The sequence below is a fragment of the Pseudophryne corroboree genome, chromosome 4 (assembly GCF_028390025.1).
Source record: "Pseudophryne corroboree isolate aPseCor3 chromosome 4, aPseCor3.hap2, whole genome shotgun sequence".
Taxonomy (NCBI): Eukaryota; Metazoa; Chordata; class Amphibia; order Anura; family Myobatrachidae; genus Pseudophryne; species Pseudophryne corroboree.
This window is the reverse complement of record NC_086447.1, coordinates 514172973-514196774: the sequence shown is the minus strand read 5'-3', so window position 1 is coordinate 514196774 and position 23802 is coordinate 514172973. Positions and strand designations below refer to the sequence as shown.

At 41.1% G+C, this 23802-nt stretch overlaps 1 pseudogene; it reads left to right on the top strand.

Annotated features, from left to right (window-relative positions):
• The first annotated feature begins 23055 nt into the window (after nt 1-23055).
• On the top strand, nt 23056-23173 carry LOC134912225 (5S ribosomal RNA; annotated as a pseudogene).
• Nucleotides 23174-23802: the final 629 nt, after the last annotated feature.

The window sequence follows — 23802 nt, the reverse complement described above, 5'->3', positions numbered from 1 at the left end:
TTGCAGATGAACATCGCGCCTGATGGTTATAATGTTAATCCCGCACTGCAGTTGCATCGCAGTATTGCTATTATAAATGCCGAAAGGAGGTGGCATGCACAGCCTCCTACATTTCCATTTCTATGGATTGCAGTTGCAAAGCTGCTATGAGCGGTTTTTCAGTTGCCATCCATGCTGAATGAGGCCCACTATTTTCTTTGTAAGATGTGATGAGCTTTAAAGTTGTGTTTTTTCATGCCCAAAAATGCTGTTTACCCTTTAGTTTTTGAATTGCTCTCATTTGACAACTGGGGTTGTAAAGGGATTAACATTTTTCCTTTTAGGGGGCCTTAATTCAATTGGTTTATAGTTCTCATGGTCTGTGGGAGGTTTTTTTTTTTTTTTACATTTTCTCCTTCACTTGGGCCTGTACTAAATTCTCGTTGTTTTGGTTGCCATTCTTTCTTTCATTTCTTTTGATTCCTTACTGACATTTTTGAGTTCTGTTTTCTATTGTAAGGAGTTCAACTATTAGATGTTTGGCAGTTGAGGGGCATTGATTTGATCTTGCGGGTGATGACTGATTTGTCCACTCTTCAGGCTTAGTGGCCCGAGGTGTTGGAGGTCTGGTTGGAGATTGGCCCTCAGCATAGGGGCAGGGTTCTTGGGGCCCTGTTGTCGTAGATAGGGCTCATAGGTAGACTAATGTGGCTGTTTCATTATTTGTTTCCATGTCTGGTAGTTTGGTGGTTCAGCACCCGCAATTACAGTCATCTGTTTTTATTGTGGTTTCCGCACTGACAGGGTCCATTTTTTTAAATTGGATCTTGGAGTTTTGTCTTTGGGGATGTGTTTTCTTTTCTGGAGTCTGTCTGGTTTGTGGTTTCGTGGTGGCAGGCTGCAGTTCTTTGAACCTGGCAGTGGCATGAAGATGCTACAAACCAGCGTCCACGTAAAAAATAAGAAGCCATTGTGGAGCACATACCCTGTGAAGGGTAGCCACTGTAGTATGGCCTATCTCTGTGGGAGGTGTCTGTACTCTTAATGTTTGTTAGAAGGTGTTTTGGGTCCTGGAGCTGAGTGTTTGTAGCGTCCTTCTTTGCTTGAAGTAAGTAAATGCTCAGGGCCATACCTTAAATAAATCAAGTTCTGACCTTTCAGCCTGTGTCTGTGTGGTTATTTCTAGTGATAAGATAGTTAAATAAGTTGAACATATGGGTTAATTGCAATAAAGTTATGGACACCTCATACATTTTATATTATATTATGTACATCTGCAGAACGGATCTCCTTGTCAAATACTGGGGGACACAGTGAGGCGGCGCGGTTGCATGAGATCTGACCATGCCAATGACATGGTTAATAGTTTAGGAGGTATGATCCAACCCCCGTCATGTGCAGTGGAAGCCTGTGACATGCCCCCCACAACAGCTCCCAGTGCTCTGATGGATGGACTGGAAAAGTTTGTAGAGGAGGGTGAGTGGGGAAGAGAATAGAATCCTGTAGCACTGACCACGCAGTGTAAGTTTAATAGCAGCTTGGGTGCATTGGCAAAGTTTGGGGGACCAAGCAGTCCAAATTATTAGTAATTAATACTGTACTATTATGACTGGCATGCTTGTATTTTTTATGTGCATAGCTATATACTAGTACTTTGGGGGTGATTTAGCACATCCACGATCACCTTCCTTGACATGTGGGGGCACACCCAGCACAGGGCTACTCTGCCCCGCATGTCAGGCGCTACCCCGTAATACAAGTACAAAAGCAACACACAGCGGAGATGCTTTTGTACTGTAGGAGTAGCTCCCAGCCAGCGCAGCTCCTGCATCACGCAGCCGCCGCGGCCCGCCCCCCAACGGTCCGAGCATGCCTGCGTTGCCCAGACCACGCCCCCTAAACGGCGTCCAAATGCCACCGGGCCATCCCCTCCCACGCAGCGACCACCTCTGCCTGTCAATAAGGCAGAGGCGATCACAGGGCTAAGACAGCATGTGCACTTCAGACCTGATCACTGCTGTGCGAACAGAACATGCACAGCAGCAATCAGGTCTGAATTAGCACCTTTAATCAGAAAAGAAGAGAAGACTGAAACAGAGTAAAGAATGTATTCTGCTGTAGTGGATAATGATTAGAAGAACAAAAGATAAACATCTAAAACTTTATCTCATAAAAATATCACTAAAATCTTTAAAGATTAGGAAATATTTGTAGCCTTTGTCTCCCTGGGCGACTGTAATGTGTAGTGTGCTGCATGAAATCGGTTAAAATGCTCCAAAGACCTCATAGGTAGCGGACACCACCACAATAGTGGTGGACATAGCACACAAGTCACAAAAATTACCAACACTGTCACAAAAGTGAATCATGACTTGTAAAGAATAGCATGAAGCCACCTCTTAGTAATAGCAGCAGTGTAACCCACCCACACACACACACCCTCTTCAGTCATTCGGGGTATACTCAGTGGACGAGTATAACAATGACAGGAATATTTAGAGGGTGACATGATAAGCAGGATAGGCATATTGATTATCTTTTCTTTGGAAAGTCATGGATGGTCTTAATTTTACCGATCATAGCTGGTGCATATGAAAATAGATTATGTAATCCACAGCTTTATCACTTGTGCTGTACTATAGAAAAACACTTCATAAAAAACCTGTACAGCTTTGCCAATTCAAAATGTTACAGTACAGTATATGTTTAAATTTACCTTTTGTATTTATTTATAAAAAAAAAGGGGAGGGGGAAGCTAAAATGCAATGTGTCAGGCGCTAGTGTTATAATATAGGTATAAAAAATAAAAAAGATTAATATGCAGACAATTAATTGGCTGCCTTCACAATGTGGACCTGGGGATCCACCCAAAACGGTAAAGACAAACAAATATATATAGTGAAGGCGCACAAGAAAAAAATTGTCAGCTGCTGATTTGATACAAATGCATAATTAGCAATTTATTAAAATTTAAAACAAATTAAAGTGGCTAAAGATGACCACATTAAGAAACATGTAACACGTGCACAATAGGGAACAGCATAAGTATTAATGGCTCCACATGCAGGCTAGCAGGTTGCTTGTTGGTAAAGCTACAGCTAGAGGCCTCCAACTCCTGCACCCATTGGGGGTCATTCCGAGTTGTTCGCTCGTTATTTTTTTTCTCGCAACGGAGCGATTAGTCGCTAATGTGCATGCGCAATGTCTGCAGTGCGACTGCGCCAAGTAAATTTGCTATGCAGTTAGGTTTTTTACTCACGGCATTACAAGGTTTTTTCTTCGTTCTGGTGATCGTAATGTGATTGACAGGAAGTGGGTGTTTCTGGGCGGAAACTGGCCGTTTTATGGGTGTGTGTGAAAAAACCCTACCGTTTCTGGGAAAAACGCGGGAGTGGCTGGAGAAACGGAGGAGTGTCTGGGCGAACGCTGGGTGTGTTTGTGACGTCAAACTAGGAACGACAAGCACTGAACTGATCGCACTGGCAGAGTAAGTCTCGAGCTACTCAGAAACTGCACAGAGAAGTCTTTTCGCAATATTGCGAATCTTTCGTTCGCAATTTTGAGAAGCTAAGATTCACTCCCAGTAGGCGGCAGCTTAGCGTGTGCAAAGCTGCTAAAAGCAGCTTGCGAGCGAACAACTCGGAATGACCCCCATTGTTGGGACTTTCAAGCTGCAAAGAGAATACATAGGAGGACACACGGAACTTTGCATTCTAATAGGAGCGCTCCTTACAGACACGCTTTAAATGGAAGGGTGAAGCATAACACCACAAAATACCTCACACTTCTGTGTTTGAGAACTGAACTTTTTCATCCCCATCCATTTCTGTTGCATATATATACTTATCAGTTTTAAGATAAGAGAGCTTATCTAACAAGCAACCTGCTAGCCTGCATGTGGAGCCATTGATACTTACCACTTTAATATGTTTTAAATTTTAACAAATTGCTAATTATGCAATTGTATCAAATCAGCAGCTGACAAATTTTTTCTTGTGCGCCTTCACTATATATATGTATATATATATATATATATATATATATTTATAATACTTTTTCTTTTTTTAAATGAATAAAAATATTTTTTTTATTTACTAGTTCTTATTTAAAACTATAAATTGGTGTCTCTTTTTTGTATGTTTCACTTATGACTTTTTAATATCATTGTCTGATAATGGATTACCATGCTCTAGAACAATGGGGGTCATTCCGAGTTGTTCGCTCGCAAGTGAATTTTAGCAGATTTGCTCATGCTAAGCCGCCGCCTACTGGGAGTGAATCATAGCATCTTAAAATTGCGAACGATGTATTCGCAATATTGCGATTACACACCTCGTAGCAGTTTCTGAGTAGCTTCAGACTTACTCGGCATCTGCGATCAGTTCACTGCTTGTCGTTCCTGGTTTGACGTCACAAACACACCCAGCGTTCGCCCAGACACTCCCCCGTTTCTCCGGCCACTCCTGCGTTTTTTCCGGAAACGGTAGCGTTTTTTCCCACACGCCCATAAAACGGCCTGTTTCCGCCCAGTAACACCCATTTCCTGTCAATCACATTACGATCGCCAGAACGATGAAAATGCCGTGAGTAAAATTCCTAAGTGCATAGCAAATTTACTTGGCGCAGTCGCAGTGCGGACATTGCGCATGCGCATTAAGCGGAAAATCGCTGCGATGCGAAGATTTTTACCGAGCGAACAACTCAGAATGACCCCCAATATGCCTTTTACATCCAATAACACTGTAATAATAGAAAACAGTGGTCTATTATTTGTTAAATTTACAAACAAAAATGGCATATCACAATATAACAAATGCATGGCCATCTGTCATTCAAACAAATCAATGGTAATAAACTGTGGAACAGAGTCAAATAACACTGTAATTGTTTACTACAATGACCTAACAGTGTGGTTTTCAGCCACAACACGATTGTATTAGGAAGAGTATACAAACACCATTATACCTGATTTTTATTATACCTTTCATGTTGCAGCCATTTACTCACAAGCAATCTCCCCTACAGGGAGGTTTCAACGCATGGCTGAAAGTTATGTTTCTTAAATTACATTGACATTAAATCAAGTATCTCTGGCTGTAAACTTTTTTTTTTAGCAATTTTAGGAGGAATAGCTTGTAGCAAATTGTGTACTTATAACTTTACAATGCAATTTAGAGGCCTTCACAGGGGAAACATCTCAAATCAAAAGATTTATTTTCTGTGTAGTTATCAAAATAGACAGTAATTGCAAGGATTGTATATCTATTTAATTAAATTTATAACTTTTGGCCTTATTCCGGTTTGTTTGCAAACCAAAAAAAGTTAGCAATTGGGCAAAACCATGTTCTATTCTATTCTATTTACAATCAAAACAAGCAGTTAAACAAACTGTATAGTTCTGCCAACCAAGGGTTCTGATTATGTAAACTACACAATAAGTGTGAGAAGATGTTGTCTTGCCTACTATATACACACAAATACACAGCGGCGGATTGGCACACCGGGACACCGGACAAGAATTTGTTTGGCTGGTCCAGACGTCCCTCAGTGGCTGCCGTCAACCCCCATGCTGCCGGCCGACTGCCGCGAGCGGAACTTAGCTCCGATCGCGGCAGAGTTAACTCCAAGGTAACTGAAAGATGGCCGCCGGAGGAGCTGCTGCACATGTGCAGCCGCAGCAGCTCCCCCATAAGCCTTTGTAGGGCTGGGCCGTCAGTCAGCACTGACGGCTCTGCCTCCAGGACCGCATCCAGCCCTGAGGCTTCCTCCGGCCACAAGCAGTTTAACTCCACGCAGCCGCAGCAGCCAGGCAAGTCTACACCATGATGTGTCAAATATTTATATATATATATATATATTAGAGATGAGCGGGTTCGGTTCATCGAGATCTGAACCCCCCCGAACTTCACATGGTTTACACTGGTCCGAGGCAGCCTCGGTTCTTCCCGCCTTACACGCAAAACCCGAACGGGGGAAAACGTCATCATCCCGCTGTCGGATTCTCGCGAGATTCGGATTCCATATAAAGAGCCACGCATCGCCGCCATTTTCACTCGTACATTGTCGAGATAGCGAGAGGACGTGGCTACGTTCTCTGCCTGAATAGCCCAATATCAGCTAAATATCAGCTCAATATCTGTGCTCAGTAACAGTGCTGCATTGTGGTGACCTGTATATAGTAGTATAGTACAGTAGTCCATTGCTGTATTTTGCTGCTCCGTGTCAGTTCTATTATCCTGAACAGTGTTCAGTATCTGTGCTCATTTATTATCATTGCTGCATTGTGGTGACCACTGACCAGTATATAGTAGTACAGACAGTAGTCCAGTGCTGTTCTCGCTGCCCAGTGTCAGTTCTATTATCCTGAACAGTGCTCAGTATCTGTGCTCATTATTATCATTGCTGCATTGTGGTGACCACTGACCAGTATATAGTAGTACAGTACAGTAGTCCAGTACTGTTCTCGCTGCCCAGTGTCAGTTCTATTATCCTGAACAGTGCTCAATATCTGTGCTCATTATTATCATTGCTGCATTGTGGTGACCAGTATATGGTAGTACAGTACAGTAGTCCATTGCTGTATATTGCTGATCCATGTCAGTTCTATTATCCTGAACAGTGCTCAATAGCTGTGCTCATTATTATCATTGCTGCATTGTGGTGACCACTGACCAGTATATAGTAGTACAGTACAGTAGTCCAGTGCTGTAATCGCTGCCCAGTGTCAGTTCTATTATCCTGAACAGTGCTCAATATCTGTGCTCATTATTATCATTGCTGCAATTTGGTGACCACTGACCAGTATATAGTAGTACAGTACAGTAGTACAGTGCTGTTCTCGCTGCCCAGTGTCATTTCTATTATCCTGAACAGTGCTCAGTATCTGTGCTCATTATTATCATTGCTGTATTGTGGCGACCAGTATATGGTAGTACAGTACAGTAGCCCATTGCTGTATCTTGCTGCTCCCTGTCTCTTCTAGTATCCTGAAAAGTGCTCAGTATCTGTATCAGTGGTCAGTGTCATGTCAGAACAAAATGTTTTGGAGGTTGTGGAGGTGTCTTCCTCAGATGAGTCTGTACCAGGTACTCAGGATTGCCTTGAGTGGTTTCATTCCATTAGGATGGAGACAGAATGGCTGGATAGCCTAGGAAATAAGATTCCACAGAGTTCATTACCTACACAAATAGAGAAATACCTATACAAATATAGAAAAATTCTTGTATGCTAACTGCAAAATCATTAGTGACATTCCCAGTTTCGGAAGAGTTGAATACCCTATTTGAAAGATCCTGGTTAAACCCAGAAGAGGTTTTTCACATCCCCAAAAAAGTACTTAAGACATATCCCTTTCCTGAGGAGGATAGAAGGAGATGGGAGATTCCTCCCATGATGGACATTTCGGTGTCCAGGCCATCAGGGGAGCCTGTACCAGGCTCGGCCTCGTTAATGGAGCCGAATGACTGCAAGATAGAGAAAACTCTAAAATCCATTTACAAGGCTACTGGAGCCGCCCTTAGGCCCACTATTGCATGCACTTGGGTAGCTAGGGCTATGTTAAAATGGTCAGACAATTTAATAGAAGACCTTGATAAAATCCATAGGGATGATGTTGTATTGATTCTAGGTCACATAAAGGATTCGGCTAAATTCCTGGTGAAAGCCAAGAGGGACATTGGGCTGATGAATTCTAGAGCATCCTCCATGGCAGTAGTGGTTCGCAGAGGTCTCTGGATCCGCCAACAGAATGCAGACGCCGAATCCAAGAGGTACCTCCACTTCGCAGGTGAGACACCGCTTGGGGACACTCTGAATACAAATCCTTCCGCAGCATCACCTGTGAGAAGACGTAACTCTGCTTCTCTGATGCAGTCCCCTTGGGCTGCCAGATCGAGAAAATTCGGGAGGGCCTACTTCTGCACGAGGCTAGGCCATAGAAAGAGCAGAAAGTCTGCACCCTCTACAGGTGCACGGGTACAGAGGTTGGATTCTACTCCCTTAGCATCCTCAGCGTGACGCAGAAGGACTCCCATGTGGGGGTCCACTGGGTGGGGGGAGGGATCTCATCTACATCACTACAGGGGAGCCTTAGTGATTATTATTATATCCCGGGTAATAAAAATTATTACCCAGGGTTAGAAACTGGATTCAGGAGTTTCCCCCTGGCTGTTTGTTTAATCAGTCCAATTGTTAGGACAGTGGGTTTGTCCCTGTCATATAAAAAAAGTTTTTTTTTAAGTGCCATCATGTCTGAAACTTCCATATATGTCCCGTGGTACTGCCATTTGATATAATTCCCGACATTACTGCCATTTAATTCCAGTGATTTTGTCATTTTCTTCCAGTGATTTGGACCAATAATACCATTGATTAGAACAAATAATTCCTGTGATACTGGCTTTTAATTCCAGTGATTTTGTCATTTTCTTCCTGTGATTTGGACCAATAATACCATTGATTAGAACGAATAATTCCTGTGATAATGGCTTTTAATTCCAGTGATTTTGTCATTTTCTTCCAGTGATTTGGACCAATAAATAATACCATTGATTAGAATGAATAATTCCTGTAATATTGAGGTGTTTGTGTCGCTTAGCTTAGCCATCCAGCGACCGCCATCCAGCGACCTTGGTGCACCTCTTTTTTTCTTTGCATCATGTGCTGTTTGGGGACTATTTTGTTAAGTGCCATCCTGTCTGACACTGCAGTGCCACTCCTAGATGGGCCAGGTGTTTGTGCCGCCCACTTGGGTCACTTAGCTTAGTCATCCAGCGACCTCGGTGCAAATTTTAGGACTAAAAATAATATTGTGAGGTGTGAGGTGTTCAGAATAAACTGGAAATGAGTGGAAATTATTGAGGTTAATAATACTATAGGATCAAAATTACCCCCAAATTCTATGATTTAAGCTGTTTTTGAGGGGGTTTTTAAAAGAAAACACCCAAATCCAAAACGCACCCGAATCCGACAAAAATTCTTAAGGGAGGTTTTGCCAAAACGCGTCCGAATCCGAAACACGACCGCGGAACCGAATCCAAAACCAAAACACAAAACCCGAAAAATGTCCGGTGCACATATCTGATATATATATATATATATTTATATATATATACCGAAATTCTAGCCGGCACTCACAGTACAAGATGCAACAGGCCCAGGTGCCCGCCCCGATGTGAACACACCACAGTATAATGAAGGTAACAGGCGGCACTCCAAGGACTTCAAGATGCAGAAGACTTAATATCAACGTTTTGATTTTATTCAAATCGTCATCAGGATATACAAAAAGATAAGACAGACAGACATATATAGCTCACCATCACCAAGGACGCCAAACTCACTTCCTCCCGACCTTCCGCACACAAAGCGCCGGCGGCTAACGATGACATCACACGCTACGCCGTGCGTCTGATGCATGTTACCGTCATACAGCATCATGTTGCTTGGTAACGGAGGAAGCACGAGAACATGTAATAAAGACTTTAGTAAACAAAACAAAAACAGGGCAATGTGACTACTCAGTCAGTTCTAGCATAATCCATAAAAAAATAATTAAATGCAGACACAGAAATACTGGGATATAGTACAATATAAATAACATGATGTGCTATTGATCGGGATCATAATACAGTATAACAAACATGATAAGCTGTCAATCCCGTTACACTACATCTAACCCCCTAGAATGTTATAAAAAACAATTCAACCCCAGGTTTTCATTCAGACCATATGGAGAAACTGTATTGAGGCGATGAATCCATCTAGCCTCTTTCTGAAGAAGGATTCGATCCCTATCACCTCCACGTATTTTCTTCTCAACGTGTTCAATAATTTTATACCTAAGGGTAGCTAGTCCATGGTTGTATTCTCTAAAATGATGAGCTACCGGTTGTTCTTGGGACACTACTGTACCCTCCACAGCTTTTCTAATGGAGGATCTGTGCATATTCATGTGCTCTTTAAATTGCCTTGTGGTCTTTCCTATATAGAAAAGACCACAGGGACAATGTATAAAATAGACCACATGGGTGGTAGTACAGGTAAGTACCTGCCGTATGGCGATACGTTTACCCGTGTGGGGATGAGCAAACGAATCCACAGTCTCTAAAAAACTACCTGTAGTGCAACCAGTGCACTTGTAACACCCAGGTTTCCGTTTTAAAAAAGTGCCCGTTTTGGCCAAAACTTTACTACCAGTAATGTCATTCTTGACCAGCCAGTCCTTTAAATTTCTGTTACGGGAGAAGCTAGGTAAAACAGACATATTATGAAAAACTTTCAGATCAGGGTCAGTAGATAACAATGGCCATAACTTTTTGGTGTGCTTAACCAGATGGTCACTGCGTGAATTAAATCTTTGTACAAATGGAATTTTCTTAGTTAATGCCACTGACTTACGATTAACTGAATGCAAAAGTTAAGAACGTGGAATGGCAAGAGCCTTTTCCTTTGCACTCAACAAATCTGAATATTTGTATCCCCTGGCCAAAAATTGGGTAATCATAATGTCAATATCTCTTTTAGTGGATTCAATATTATCGGAGATCCTATGTACCCTCAAAAATTGAGAGAACGGAAGACCTTTTTTAGTTGATAGTGGATGTTGGCTAGAGAAATGTAATACATTGTTCCTATCAGTAATTTTCCTAAACAAGGCAGTATGTAACTGGCCCTGATCCAGTGTCAATTTAACATCTAGGTAATTAACCTCCAAATTACTGATACAATATGTAAATTTAATGAATTCATTACAACTATTGGCATATAACATAAGTTGATGGAATTCTTCTTCGTCACCTAACCAAATAACCAACAGGTCATCAATATACCTAACAAATAGTAAGATCTTAGAAGCAATATTAGAATCTTGAAAAAAGATGGTCCGTTCAATATCAAACATATACCCATTGGCAAACGCAGGGGCCACGCAGGACCCCATAGCACAACCCTGGCACTGAAGATACCACTGCCCATCAAAAAGAAAGTAATTACGTTTCAGTGTTAATTCCAACAACTGAATAAAAAAATTAACATCAGGACCCGTGTATACATCACTAGATGCCAATAACCTCCTGATCGCTAGCAACCCCCCATCCTGTGGAATGCTGGTATAAAGATTGACTACATCTAAGGTACACAGAAAACATGGAGGTAAAGGTGATGGTAATGAGTCCAACTTTCGTAATAATGTCGTTGTATCTTTCAAATAAGTATCCTGTACCTGTATTACAGGCTGGAGGAAGCTATCTAGGTACTTCGATACTTTATAATAAACTGAATCTCGTGCTGCAATAATAGGCCGGCCCGGAGGTCGGACCGGATCTTTATGAATTTTAGGGAGGGTGTAGAGCACAGGGGCCACAGGATTATCCTGTATCAATGCTTTTTTAACCACAGTGGTAATGATGTTCTCATTTACCGCCTGTGACAATACACCCTCCAATTCACGATTAAATACGCCAGTCGGGTCACATGACAATTTACGATATACATTTACATCACCCAATTGTCGGTAAACTTCAGAGCAATACTTGTCTAAATCTTGAATTACTTTCCCACCCCCCTTATCCGCGGGACGGATAACAATGCTACGATCTTTGCTTAGCTGGTCCAAAGTGTCCCATTCCTCCTTGGACATATTTGAAACAACAGGGGAGTGCGTATTGATGGAATGTTGCTCCAACCGACGTTGAAAACATTTGAGAGATGCATTAGTTGTATAAGGATCAAAGGTAGATCGGGATTTAATTGCAGCAGGCAGACTCTCATCACTAGGTATAGTGATGTGTGATTGAAAATGTTCTTTAAGACGAAGGTTTCTGTTGAAACAATAAGAGTCCAGTTTCCATTGGAAATTATCAAGGTCACAAGAAGGGACAAACGAAAGTCCTTTATTCAGAATGTCCAATTCTTTATTAGTCAGCGTTCTATTCGATAAATTGAAAACTAAGTCTTCTTGGACTTGTTTTGCTTCCCTTTTGCGGATCCGGAAGCACTGTTGCCCCCTCCTCGTTTTGCCACGTTTTTGACACCACGCTGAGTGCGTGTACTGATCCCTAAAGGGGGTTTACCTGTGGTCGCATCCTCAGATTCACTATGCGTTGAGGCGCCCCCACTAGATGTTTCCGTGTCACCTGGAAATTTGCGGAATTTCCTCTGTCTAGAGCGAAACGAGTTTTTGTTAACAGGAGTGGGATTATAGGCCCATGTATAGACTCTGTTCTCGGCATAGTCACGCTGTACAGTAGCCAATTTGTCACGTTTAAATTTTACCAAATTTCGTTTGTAAGTATCAATTTGTACTGTGAGTTTTTCAATCCAGCCATTCGGTACATCAGAGGTTAATTTATCCAGATGTAAGTCTTCAAAGGTTTTAATCTTAGATTTAACAAGCTGTAATTCTCTCGCCGACTCCTCAACCACCAACAGGATTAGGTCAAGGCTGCACTTGTTGAGAATTGCAGCCCATTTGCGGCAAAAGTCACTGCTAAATTTTCCAATTGTTGGGGAATTCCTAATGCGGAACCCCCTAGGAATCTGACCGCTCCGGTGGTAGTCGGACAATGTAATGCCGTGCAAGAGAAAATCAACCTCCTTCTTTTTCAAACGTAATAATTGAGTGAACAGTTGTTCATTACTTTCATCACCTCCAGTAAAAAGTAAATTCTCCGTAAATCTGATAGATTCCGCATCCGCATCCGAGAAACTCCAAGTTTCTCTAACAGGTAACGTAATGTCTCTAATGCCAATAGATTCAGCCATATCAAAACTGTAATGGATAATCACTGAAGAGTACCAGAGTAGGGACAATCTCCACTGTATAATACTAAAACAAAGTCACTGAGTCCGATGAGTCATATGGAAAAATACCAAGCAAAAGGTGCCATGCCCAAGGTACAATACAGCAATGCTACTAAATGGCAGCCAGTGTAAATGTCCTTAATAATATACCGAAATTCTAGCCGGCACTCACAGTACAAGATGCAACAGGCCCAGGTGCCCACCCCGATGTGAACACACCACAGTATAATGAAGGTAACAGGCGGCACTCCAAGGACTTCAAGATGCAGAAGACTTAATATCAACGTTTCGATTTATTCAAATCGTCATCAGGATATACAAAAAGATAAGACAGACAGACATATATAGCTCACCATCACCAAGGACGCCAAACTCACTTCCTCCCGCCCTTCCGCACACAAAGCGCCGGCGGCTAACGATGACATCACACGCTACGCCGTGCGTCTGATGCATGTTACCGTCATACAGCATCATGTTGCTTGGTAACGGAGGAAGCACGAGAACATGTAATAAAGACTTTAGTAAACAAAACAAAAACAGGGCAATGTGACTACTCGGTCAGTTCTAGCATAATCCATAAAAAATTAATTAAATGCAGACACAGAAATACTGGGATATAGTACAATATAAATAACATGATGTGCTATTGATCGGGATCATAATACAGTATAACAAACATGATAAGCTGTCAATCCCGTTACACTACATCTAACCCCCTAGAATGTTATAAAAAACAATTCAACCCCAGGTTTTCATTCAGACCATATGGAGAAACTGTATTGAGGCGATGAATCCATCTAGCCTCTTTCTGAAGAAGGATTCGATCCCTATCACCTCCACGTATGTGTTACAAGTGCACTGGTTGCACTACATGTAGTTTTTTAGAGACTGGGGATTCGTTTGCTCATCCCCACACGGGTAAACGTATCGCCATACGGCAGGTACTTACCTGTACTACCACCCATGTGGTCTATTTTGTACGTTGTCCCTGTGGTCTTTTCTATATAGGAAAGACCACAAGGCAATTTAAAGAGCGCATGAATATGCACAGATCCTCCATTAGAAAAGCTGTGGAGGGTACAGTAGTGTCCCAAGAACAACCGGTAGCTCGTCATTTTAGAGAATACAACCATGGACTAGCTACCCTTAGGTATAAAATTATTGAACACGTTGAGAAGAAAATACGTGGAGGTGATAGGGATCGAATCCTTCTTCAGAAAGAGGCTAGATGGATTCATCGCCTCAATACAGTTTCTCCATATGGTCTGAATGAAAACCTGGGGTTGAATTGTTTTTTATAACATTCTAGGGGGTTAGATGTAGTGTAACGGGATTGACAGCTTATCATGTTTGTTATACTGTATTATGATCCCGATCAATAGCACATCATGTTATTTATATTGTACTATATCCCAGTATTTCTGTGTCTGCATTTAATTAATTTTTTATGGATTATGCTAGAACTGACCGAGTAGTCACATTGCCCTGTTTTTGTTTTGTTTACTAAAGTCTTTATTACATGTTCTCGTGCTTCCTCTGTTACCAAGCAACATGATGCTGTATGACGGTAACATGCATCAGACGCACGGCGTAGCGTGTGATGTCATCGTTAGCCGCCGGCGCTTTGTGTGTGGAAGGGCGGGAGGAAGTGAGTTTGGCGTCCTTGGTGATGGTGAGCTATATATGTCTGTCTGTCTTATCTTTTTGTATATCCTGATGATGATTTGAATAAAATCGAAACGTTGATATTAAGTCTTCTGCATCTTGAAGTCCTTGGAGTGCCGCCTGTTACCTTCATTATACTGTGGTGTGTTCACATCGGGGCGGGCACCTGGGCCTGTTGCATCTTGTACTGTGAGTGCCGGCTAGAATTTCGGTATATTATTAAGGACATTTACACTGGCTGCCATTTAGTAGCATTGCTGTATTGTACCTTGGGCATGGCACCTTTTGCTTGGTATTTTTCCATATGACTCATCGGACTCAGTGACTTTGTTTTAGTATTATACAGTGGAGATTGTCCCTACTCTGGTACTCTTCAGTGATTATCCATTACAGTTTTGATATGGCTGAATCTATTGGCATTAGAGACATTACTTTACCTGTTAGAGAAACTTGGAGTTTCTCGGATGCGGATGCGGAATCTATCAGATTTAAGGAGAATTTACTTTTTACTGGAGGTGATGAAAGTAATGAACAACTGTTCACTCAATTATTACGTTTGAAAAAGAAGGAGGTTGATTTACTCTTGCACGGCATTACATTGTCCGACTACCACCGGAGCGGTCAGATTCCTAGGGGGTTCCGCATTAGGAATTCCCCAACAATTGGAAAATTTAGCAGTGACTTTTGCTGCAAATGGGCTGCAATTCTCAACAAGTGCAGCCTTGACCTAATCCTGTTGGTGGTTGAGGAGTCGGCGAGAGAATTACAGTTTGTTAAGTCTAAGATTAAAACCTTTGAAGACTTACATCTGGATAAATTAACCTCTGATGTACCGAATGGCTGGATTGAAAAACTCACAGTACAAATTGATACTTACAAACGAAATTTGGTAAAATTTAAACGTGACAAATTGGCTACTGTACAGCGTGACTATGCCGAGAACAGAGTCTATACATGGGCCTATAATCCCACTCCTGTTAACAAAAACTCGTTTCGCTCTAGACAGAGGAAATTCCGCAAATTTCCAGGTGACACGGAAACATCTAGTGGGGGCGCCTCAACGCATAGTGAATCTGAGGATGCGACCACAGGTAAACCCCCTTTAGGGATGAGTACACGCACTCAGCGTGGTGTCAAAAACGTGGCAAAACGAGGAGGGGGCAACAGTGCTTCCGGATCCGCAAAAGGGAAGCAAAACAAGTCCAAGAAGACTTAGTTTTCAATTTATCGAATAGAACGCTGACTAATAAAGAATTGGACATTCTGAATAAAAGGACTTTCGTTTGTCCCTTCTTGTGACCTTGATAATTTCCAGTGGAAACTGGACTCTTATCGTTTCAACAGAAACCTTCGTCTTAAAGAACATTTTCAATCACACATCACTATACCTAGTGATGAGAGTCTGCCTGCTGCAATTAAATCCCGATCTACCTTTGATCCTTATACAACTAATGCATCTCTCAAATGTTTTCAACGTCGGTTGGAGCAACATTCCATCAATACGCACTCCCCTGTTGTTTCAAATATGTCCAAGGAGGAATGGGACACTTTGGACCAGCTAAGCAAAGATCGTAGCATTGTTATCCGTCCCGCGGATAAGGGGGGTGGGATAGTAATTCAAGATTTAGACAAGTATTGCTCTGAAGTTTACCGACAATTGGGTGATGTAAATGTATATCGTAAATTGTCATGTGACCCGACTGGGGTATTTAATCGTGAATTGGAGGGTGTATTGTCACAGGCGGTAAATGAGAACATCATTACCACTGTGGTTAAAAAAGCATTGATACAGGATAATCCTGTGGCCCCTGTGCTCTACACCCTCCCTAAAATTCATAAAGATCCGGTCCGACCTCCGGGCCGGCCTATTATTGCAGCACGAGATTCAGTTTATTATAAAGTATCGAAGTACCTAGATAGCTTCCTCCAGCCTGTAATACAGGTACAGGATACTTATTTGAAAGATACAACGACATTATTACGAAAGTTGGACTCATTACCATCACCTTTACCTCCATGTTTTCTGTGTACCTTAGATGTAGTCAATCTTTATACCAGCATTCCACAGGATGGGGGGTTGCTAGCGATCAGGAGGTTATTGGCATCTAGTGATGTATACACGGGTACTGATGTTAATTTTTTTATTCAGTTGTTGGAATTAACGCTGAAACGTAATTACTTTCTTTTTGATGGGCAGTGGTATCTTCAGTGCCAGGGTTGTGCTATGGGGTCCTGCGTGGCCCCTGCGTTTGCCAATGGGTATATGTTTGATATTGAACGGACCATCTTTTTTCAAGATTCTAATATTGCTTCTAAGATCTTACTATTTGTTTGGTATATTGATGACCTGTTGGTTATTTGGTTAGGTGACGAAGAAGAATTCCATCAACTTATGTTATATGCCAATAGTTGTAATGAATTCATTAAATTTACATATTGTATCAGTAATTTGGAGGTTAATTACCTAGATGTTAAATTGACACTGGATTACAGTGTCAATTTAACAGTTACATACTGCCTTGTTTAGGAAAATTACTGATAGGAACAATGTATTACATTTCTCTAGCCAACATCCACTATCAACTAAAAAAGGTCTTCCGTTCTCTCAATTTTTGAGGGTACATAGGATCTCCGATAATATTGAATCCACTAAAAGAGATATTGACATTATGATTACCCAATTTTTGGCCAGGGGATACAAATATTCAGATTTGTTGAGTGCAAAGGAAAAGGCTCTTGCCATTCCACGTTCTGAACTTTTGCATTCAGTTAATCGTAAGTCAGTGGCATTAACTAAGAAAATTCCATTTGTACAAAGATTTAATTCACGCAGTGACTATCTGGTTAAGCACACCAAAAAGTTATGGCCATTGTTATCTACTGACCCTGATCTGAAAGTTTTTCATAATATGTCTGTTTTACCTAGCTTCTCCCGTAACAGAAATTTAAAGGACTGGCTGGTCAAGAATGACATTACTGGTAGTAAAGTTTTGGCCAAAACGGGCACTTTTTTAAAACGGAAACCCGGGTGTTACAAGTGCACTGGTTGCACTACATGTAGTTTTTTAGAGACTGGGGATTCGTTTGCTCATCCCCACATGGGTAAACGTATCGCCATACGGCAGGTTCTTACCTGTACTACCACCCATGTGGTCTATTTTATACGTTGTCCCTGTGGTCTTTTCTATATAGGAAAGACCACAAGGCAATTTAAAGAGCGCATGAATATGCACAGATCTTCCATTAGAAAAGCTGTGGAGGGTACAGTAGTGTCCCAAGAACAACCGGTAGCTCGTCATTTTAGAGAATACAACCATGGACTAGCTACCCTTAGGTATAAAATTATTGAACACGTTGAGAAGAAAATACATGGAGGTGATAGGGATCGAATCCTTCTTCAGAAAGAGGCTAGATGGATTCATCGCCTCAATACAGTTTCTCCATATGGTCTGAATGAAAACCTGGGGTTGAATTGTTTTTTATAACATTCTAGGGGGTTAGATGTAGTGTAACGGGATTGACAGCTTATCATGTTTGTTATACTGTATTATGATCCCGATCAATAGCACATCATGTTATTTATATTGTACTATATCCCAGTATTTCTGTGTCTGCATTTAAATAATTTTTTTATGGATTATGCTAGAACTGACCGAGTAGTCACATTGCCCTGTTTTTGTTTTGTTTACTAAAGTCTTTATTACATGTTCTCGTGCTTCCTCCGTTACCAAGCAACATGATGCTGTATGACGGTAACATGCATCAGACGCGCGGCGTAGCGTGTGATGTCATCGTTAGCCGCCGGCGCTTTGTGTGCGGAGGGGCGGGAGGAAGTGAGTTTGGCATCCTTGGTGATGGTGAGCTATATATGTCTGTCTGTCTTATCTTTTTGTATATCCTGATGACGATTTGAATAAAATCGAAACGTTGATATTAAGTCTTCTGCATCTTGAAGTCCTTGGAGTGCCGCCTGTTACCTTCATTATATATATATATATATATATATATATATATAATGTGTATATGTGTGTATATATATATATATATATAATGTGTATATGTGTGTATATATATATATATATATATATATGTGTAAATACTCTATGTATGTATGTATGTATATATATATATATATATATATAATGTGTGTGCGTGTGTATGCGTGTGTATATATATATATATATATATATAAACACAGTCTTAGATCTGGCACTCCGTAATAATCAAACAATGACCGCCGTGCCCTCGCCATTTCAAATGTGTAGCAGCTCAGTGGTCCGGCACTGCATTTTTCCAAAGAAAGCCACAGAGCTGCTATGTATGTATGTATGTATGTATGTATGTATGTATGTATGTATAATATATATATATATATATATATAATGCAAAAGTCCCGGCACTCACTGTCGATAAGCTGTTATGTGCTACGGTGCCCTCCCAGAGAAATACAGGATTCCTCTATATGAAGTGGAGAAATAAGGCGACACTCTTGCAGACTCGTTTAGCAATGTAAAAAGCTAGTCAGTTTATTACCGGTAATTGGTAATAAACTATTATTGGTAATTATTGGTAATAAACTGACCAGCTTTGTACATTGCTAAACGAGTCTGCAAGAGTGCCGCCTTATTTCTCCACTATACATATATATATATATATATATATATATATATAAAAACAAGGATTAATACTGCACCACATGTGATGTAAAACAGATATGTTATGTAAAAGATGGCAATACAGTATGACACTCCCCTGTGCTGCTAACGGGGCGTCAGCTGGGTCCCTCAATGTAAAAAGGGGTGGTAATTCCCTGAAAACAATTTAGGAAAAAAGGGGGGATGAGGGATAAGTAGCGACTACTGTGTCAATTAATAAGATAAAATTGCCAATAATATGATAAAAGCTATTTATTACCATATAAATGAGACGTAAAAAAGGACATATACATAAAATGGGACAATACAATCACAACTGAACTAAAAGCACTTAAAATGAATGTATAAAAACTACAGTAAAATCAAATAAGACCTAATGGACAGTTCAATCAGAGAACAGATGGAGGAAATTGGAAATCTGTACCTACAAGGAATAATACCACACAGAACAAGATCAGGGATACTCCAACCAGCAGTATAAAGACATCCAACAGATTTACGACCCTGCAGAGATACGGCTCAAACAGTGACCAGTATTTTTTATACCAAAGAACGGGTGCAAGACAAAAGAACACCATAAGAAATTCAGTGAGAGAAGACATACGTCACGCATGCCCCCTCAAAAGAAGACATACAGAAGAAGAGGATCCCGAGGAGGCAGGAGGTAGGGAATACAAAAAAAGAACATTATAACAACCAACCCAAGAGAAAAAGGCATATTTAACCTATCCCAACACACTCTGACAGAACCGGAAATATCCCTCTTAGACAAAGGACTCACTTTTGCACCAACAGGAGGCCTTAACAAGTTTGAGACATTTATTGATATTAACAAGTTTGTTAGGAAACTAACGCTAAAAAGACACTTTCTAACGAAAGAAGATGCAGTCAAAGCCAACTACGAAAGTCACTCGAAATCAGGCCTAAAACCAACTTCTAAGTACTACCCTTTAGAGTCCAAGGGGAGTACCATTAGTATGTTTTACGAACTGGTGAAGAAGGACCTGTGTGACATGGACCAGGAAAAAATAAAAGAGAAGAATATTAACAACAGAGAGAGTGAGGCGCTGAAAAACTTACAAAAGAACAAAGGGATTATTATAAAACAAGCTCACAAGGGGGGGGGGGGGGGGGGGGGCTGGTCATCATGGATCGGGCCAAATACATTACAGAGGCAGAAAGACTGCTATCAGATGGAGAGTCTTAAAAAAAACTAACAGGAGACCCGAAGGATGACTGCATTGAAGAGTTGAGGACAATTCTATTATATGGTCTAAGAACAGAAATCATCACCAAAGAAGAGTACCAATTCCTAATGAGATCAGACCCCACTACCCCATCTTCTATTTTTTACCTAAAATACATAAAAGCTTGGACAACCCGCCCGGAAGATTGTGACGGGTATAGACTCACTTACCTCTAATCTATCCGAATATACTGATGTCTTTTTAAAACCGTATGTAAAAGATCTCCCATCATACCTTAAAGATACTACATCGGTATTGAGCCTTCTAAAAGACATTGGGGGTCATTCCAAGTTGTTTGCTCATTGCCGATTTTTGCAACGGAGCGATTAAGGCGAAAATGCGCATGCACATGGGGGGTAATTCCAAGTTGATCGCAGCAGGATTTTTGTTAGCAATTGGGCAAAACCATGTGCACTGCAGGGGGGGCAGATATAACATGTGCAGAGAGAGTTAGATTTGGGTGTGGTGTGTTCAATCTGCAATCTAATTTGCAGTGTAAAAATAAAACAGCCAGTATTTACACTGCACAGAAATAAAATAACCCACCCAAATCTAACTCTTTCTGCACATGTTATATCTGCCTCCCTGCAGTGCACATGGTTTTGCCCAATTGCTATCAAAAATCCTGCTGCGATCAACTTGGAATTACCCCCATGGTACGCAGTGCGCATGTGCTAAGTATTTTAGCACAAAACTTAGTAGATTTACTCACGTCCGAACAAAGAATTTCCATCGTTGAAGTGATCGGAGTGTGATTGACAGGAAGTGGGTGTTTCTGGGCGGAAACTGACCTTTTTCTGGGAGTGTGCGGAAAAACGCAGGCGTGCCAGGATAAAACGCAGGAGTGTCTGGAGAAACGGGGGAGTGGCTGGCCGAACACAGGGCGTGTTTGTGACGTCAAACCAGGAACGAAACGGGCTGAGCTGATCGCAGTGTAGGAGTAAGTCTCGAGCTACTCAGAAACTGCTAAGAATTTTCTATTCGCAATTCTGCTAATCTTTCGTTCGCAATTCTGCTAAGCTAAGATACACTGCCAGAGGGCGGTGGCCTAGCGTGTGCAATGCTGCTAAAATCTGCTAGCGAGCGAACAACTCGGAATGACCCCCATTGAGTGGAAGGACTCATACATGTGGGTTACAATAGACGTTCAATCACTATACACATGTATTGAGCACGAGAAGGGAGTGACAGCTTGCAAAGAATTTTTGAATAATGATACCACATTAACAACCAACCACAAAGATTTTATCTGTGACATCATGTATTTTATTCTTCATCATAACTATTTTAAATTCTTGGACCAGTTTTACTTACAGCAGTGCGGCACCGCAATGGTTATGATTTTCGTGCCCTGTTTTGCACATCTTTTTATGGGTTGTTGGGAGAATGTTTTTATATATGACCATCATGATTTTAACAGCAATATCATTTATTATCGGAGGTACATAGATGATATTTTAATAATCTGGGATGGAGACTGAATGTTTTAACCAATTTTTTAAATATATCAGTACCAACTAAATGAATCTTGCTTTTACATCCAACACAAACAGGGAGCACATTGAGTTTTTGGATTTGATTCTTACAGGAGAAAATGGGAGAATTAAAACCAAAAATTTTGTTAAACACATGGATACCAACAGTTATATCCACTACAAGAGCAATCACCTCAAAAGTTGGAAGAACAATATCCCATTCTCCCAATTTAGTAGAATCAAAAGAAACTGCAGCAAACCGGAGGACTGCCAATCACAACTGGAAATGTATAGGAGCAGATTCAAGCAAAAAGAATATCCGGATACAATTCTAGAAGAAGCCATCACCAGAACCAATGGAGTTGAAAGATCCAAGCTGTTAGAATATAAAACAAGGGAGAAAACAAAAGATTCTATGGCATTCATAACAACCTTCAGTCGGCATGAAAAATCCATCCGAGAATCATTTAGGAACCATTGGAGAATATTGCTCATGGACCCCATTCTTAAAGAGATCCTCCCTCCTCATCCGGAAATAGTATTCAAGAAATCACAGAACCTCTAAGATATTCTAGCCCCAAGCATGCTGATGACCGACCAAGAAAAAGACCACACTTGGCCTAAATGTGTGGTGGGTTCATACAAATGCGGGCGATGCAACGTATGTAAGTATCTACACCCTAACAGGAAAACCTTTACAGATCTGGAAAAGAAGGAGTACAAAATCATACCTCCTGGAATGTGATTGCGGCAAACAGTACATCGGGAAGACGAAGAGACCCCTGAAGCTAAGAATACAAGAGCACGTGAGAAACATCAGGAACAAAGTGGAGAGCCATGCTGTCTCCAAACATTTCATTGTAACACATAACTACAATCCGGAGGCCTTGACATTGAAAGCTATCGAACTGGTAAAATTGGGAGACAGAGGAGGTGACCTCGCCAATAAACTGTCATGTCATGAGATGTTTTGGATTTTCCAATTACAGACATTACAGCCAAAAGGATTCAATGACAGTTACGAAATGTCTCCCTTTTTATGAAATACGATAGTACATTTATAGCCGTATCACATTAAACTTCCTCCTTTGCCTCCTCCCCCCTCCCCACCCATCCCCTCTCCTCCCCCCTCCCCCCCATCAATTCCCCCCACCCCTCGTTTCGGTCACCATTCACCATCTTACACTACTTCTCAAACACCTTGATAGAGTGATAACCCAGAAGGCACAACGTCATTACAGTCATACCGCCTGGAAATGCCCAAATACGTCCGATCTTGGAAGCTAAGCAGTGTTGGGCCTGATCAGTACCAGTGAGGGGGACCACCTGGGAAGATCAGGTACTGTATAGCACGAGAACAAATAGTTGCCTGAGAAAGGTGTATACTCCATATTAATATAAACTCACAAATAGAGTACTGAACACCGTAGTACAATATATTTCATGCTTGCAAATTAGAATTAACCAGCACAGGCACTTTATATATGCACTTATAGATATATGCACCTTATTAATTATGATTTTAAATTAAAACACGTGCACTTTACTCATAATTGATAATATATGCATTTTTAGCTAATCAGACACATGCACTTTATTAATTATGTCCACCTTGTAAAACTATGTTCATAACCTATGACTATAAACTAAAGCACGGGCACTTTGTTTATAATGATAATATATACATTATTAGCCAACCACACTACTATAATATCACCGCTATATGCTGTAATTGATTTACGTGTGCCTTATACATTCTATTTTCTCTTTTTCATGGGAACATCGTACTTAAAATGTAAGAACGTCCCCTAAAGTGATCTCCTTAAAGATGGCCGCCGTACTGTTAATATTATGGATGTCTACAATAAAATGGCCACCGCTGTCTGAAAACTACTACTCTCTACAGTCCTGCTCTTTCAGCCCGCGACGGGCGCATGCGCAGTAACGGACCGGAAGTGGGGCGGAAGTCACGAACGCATC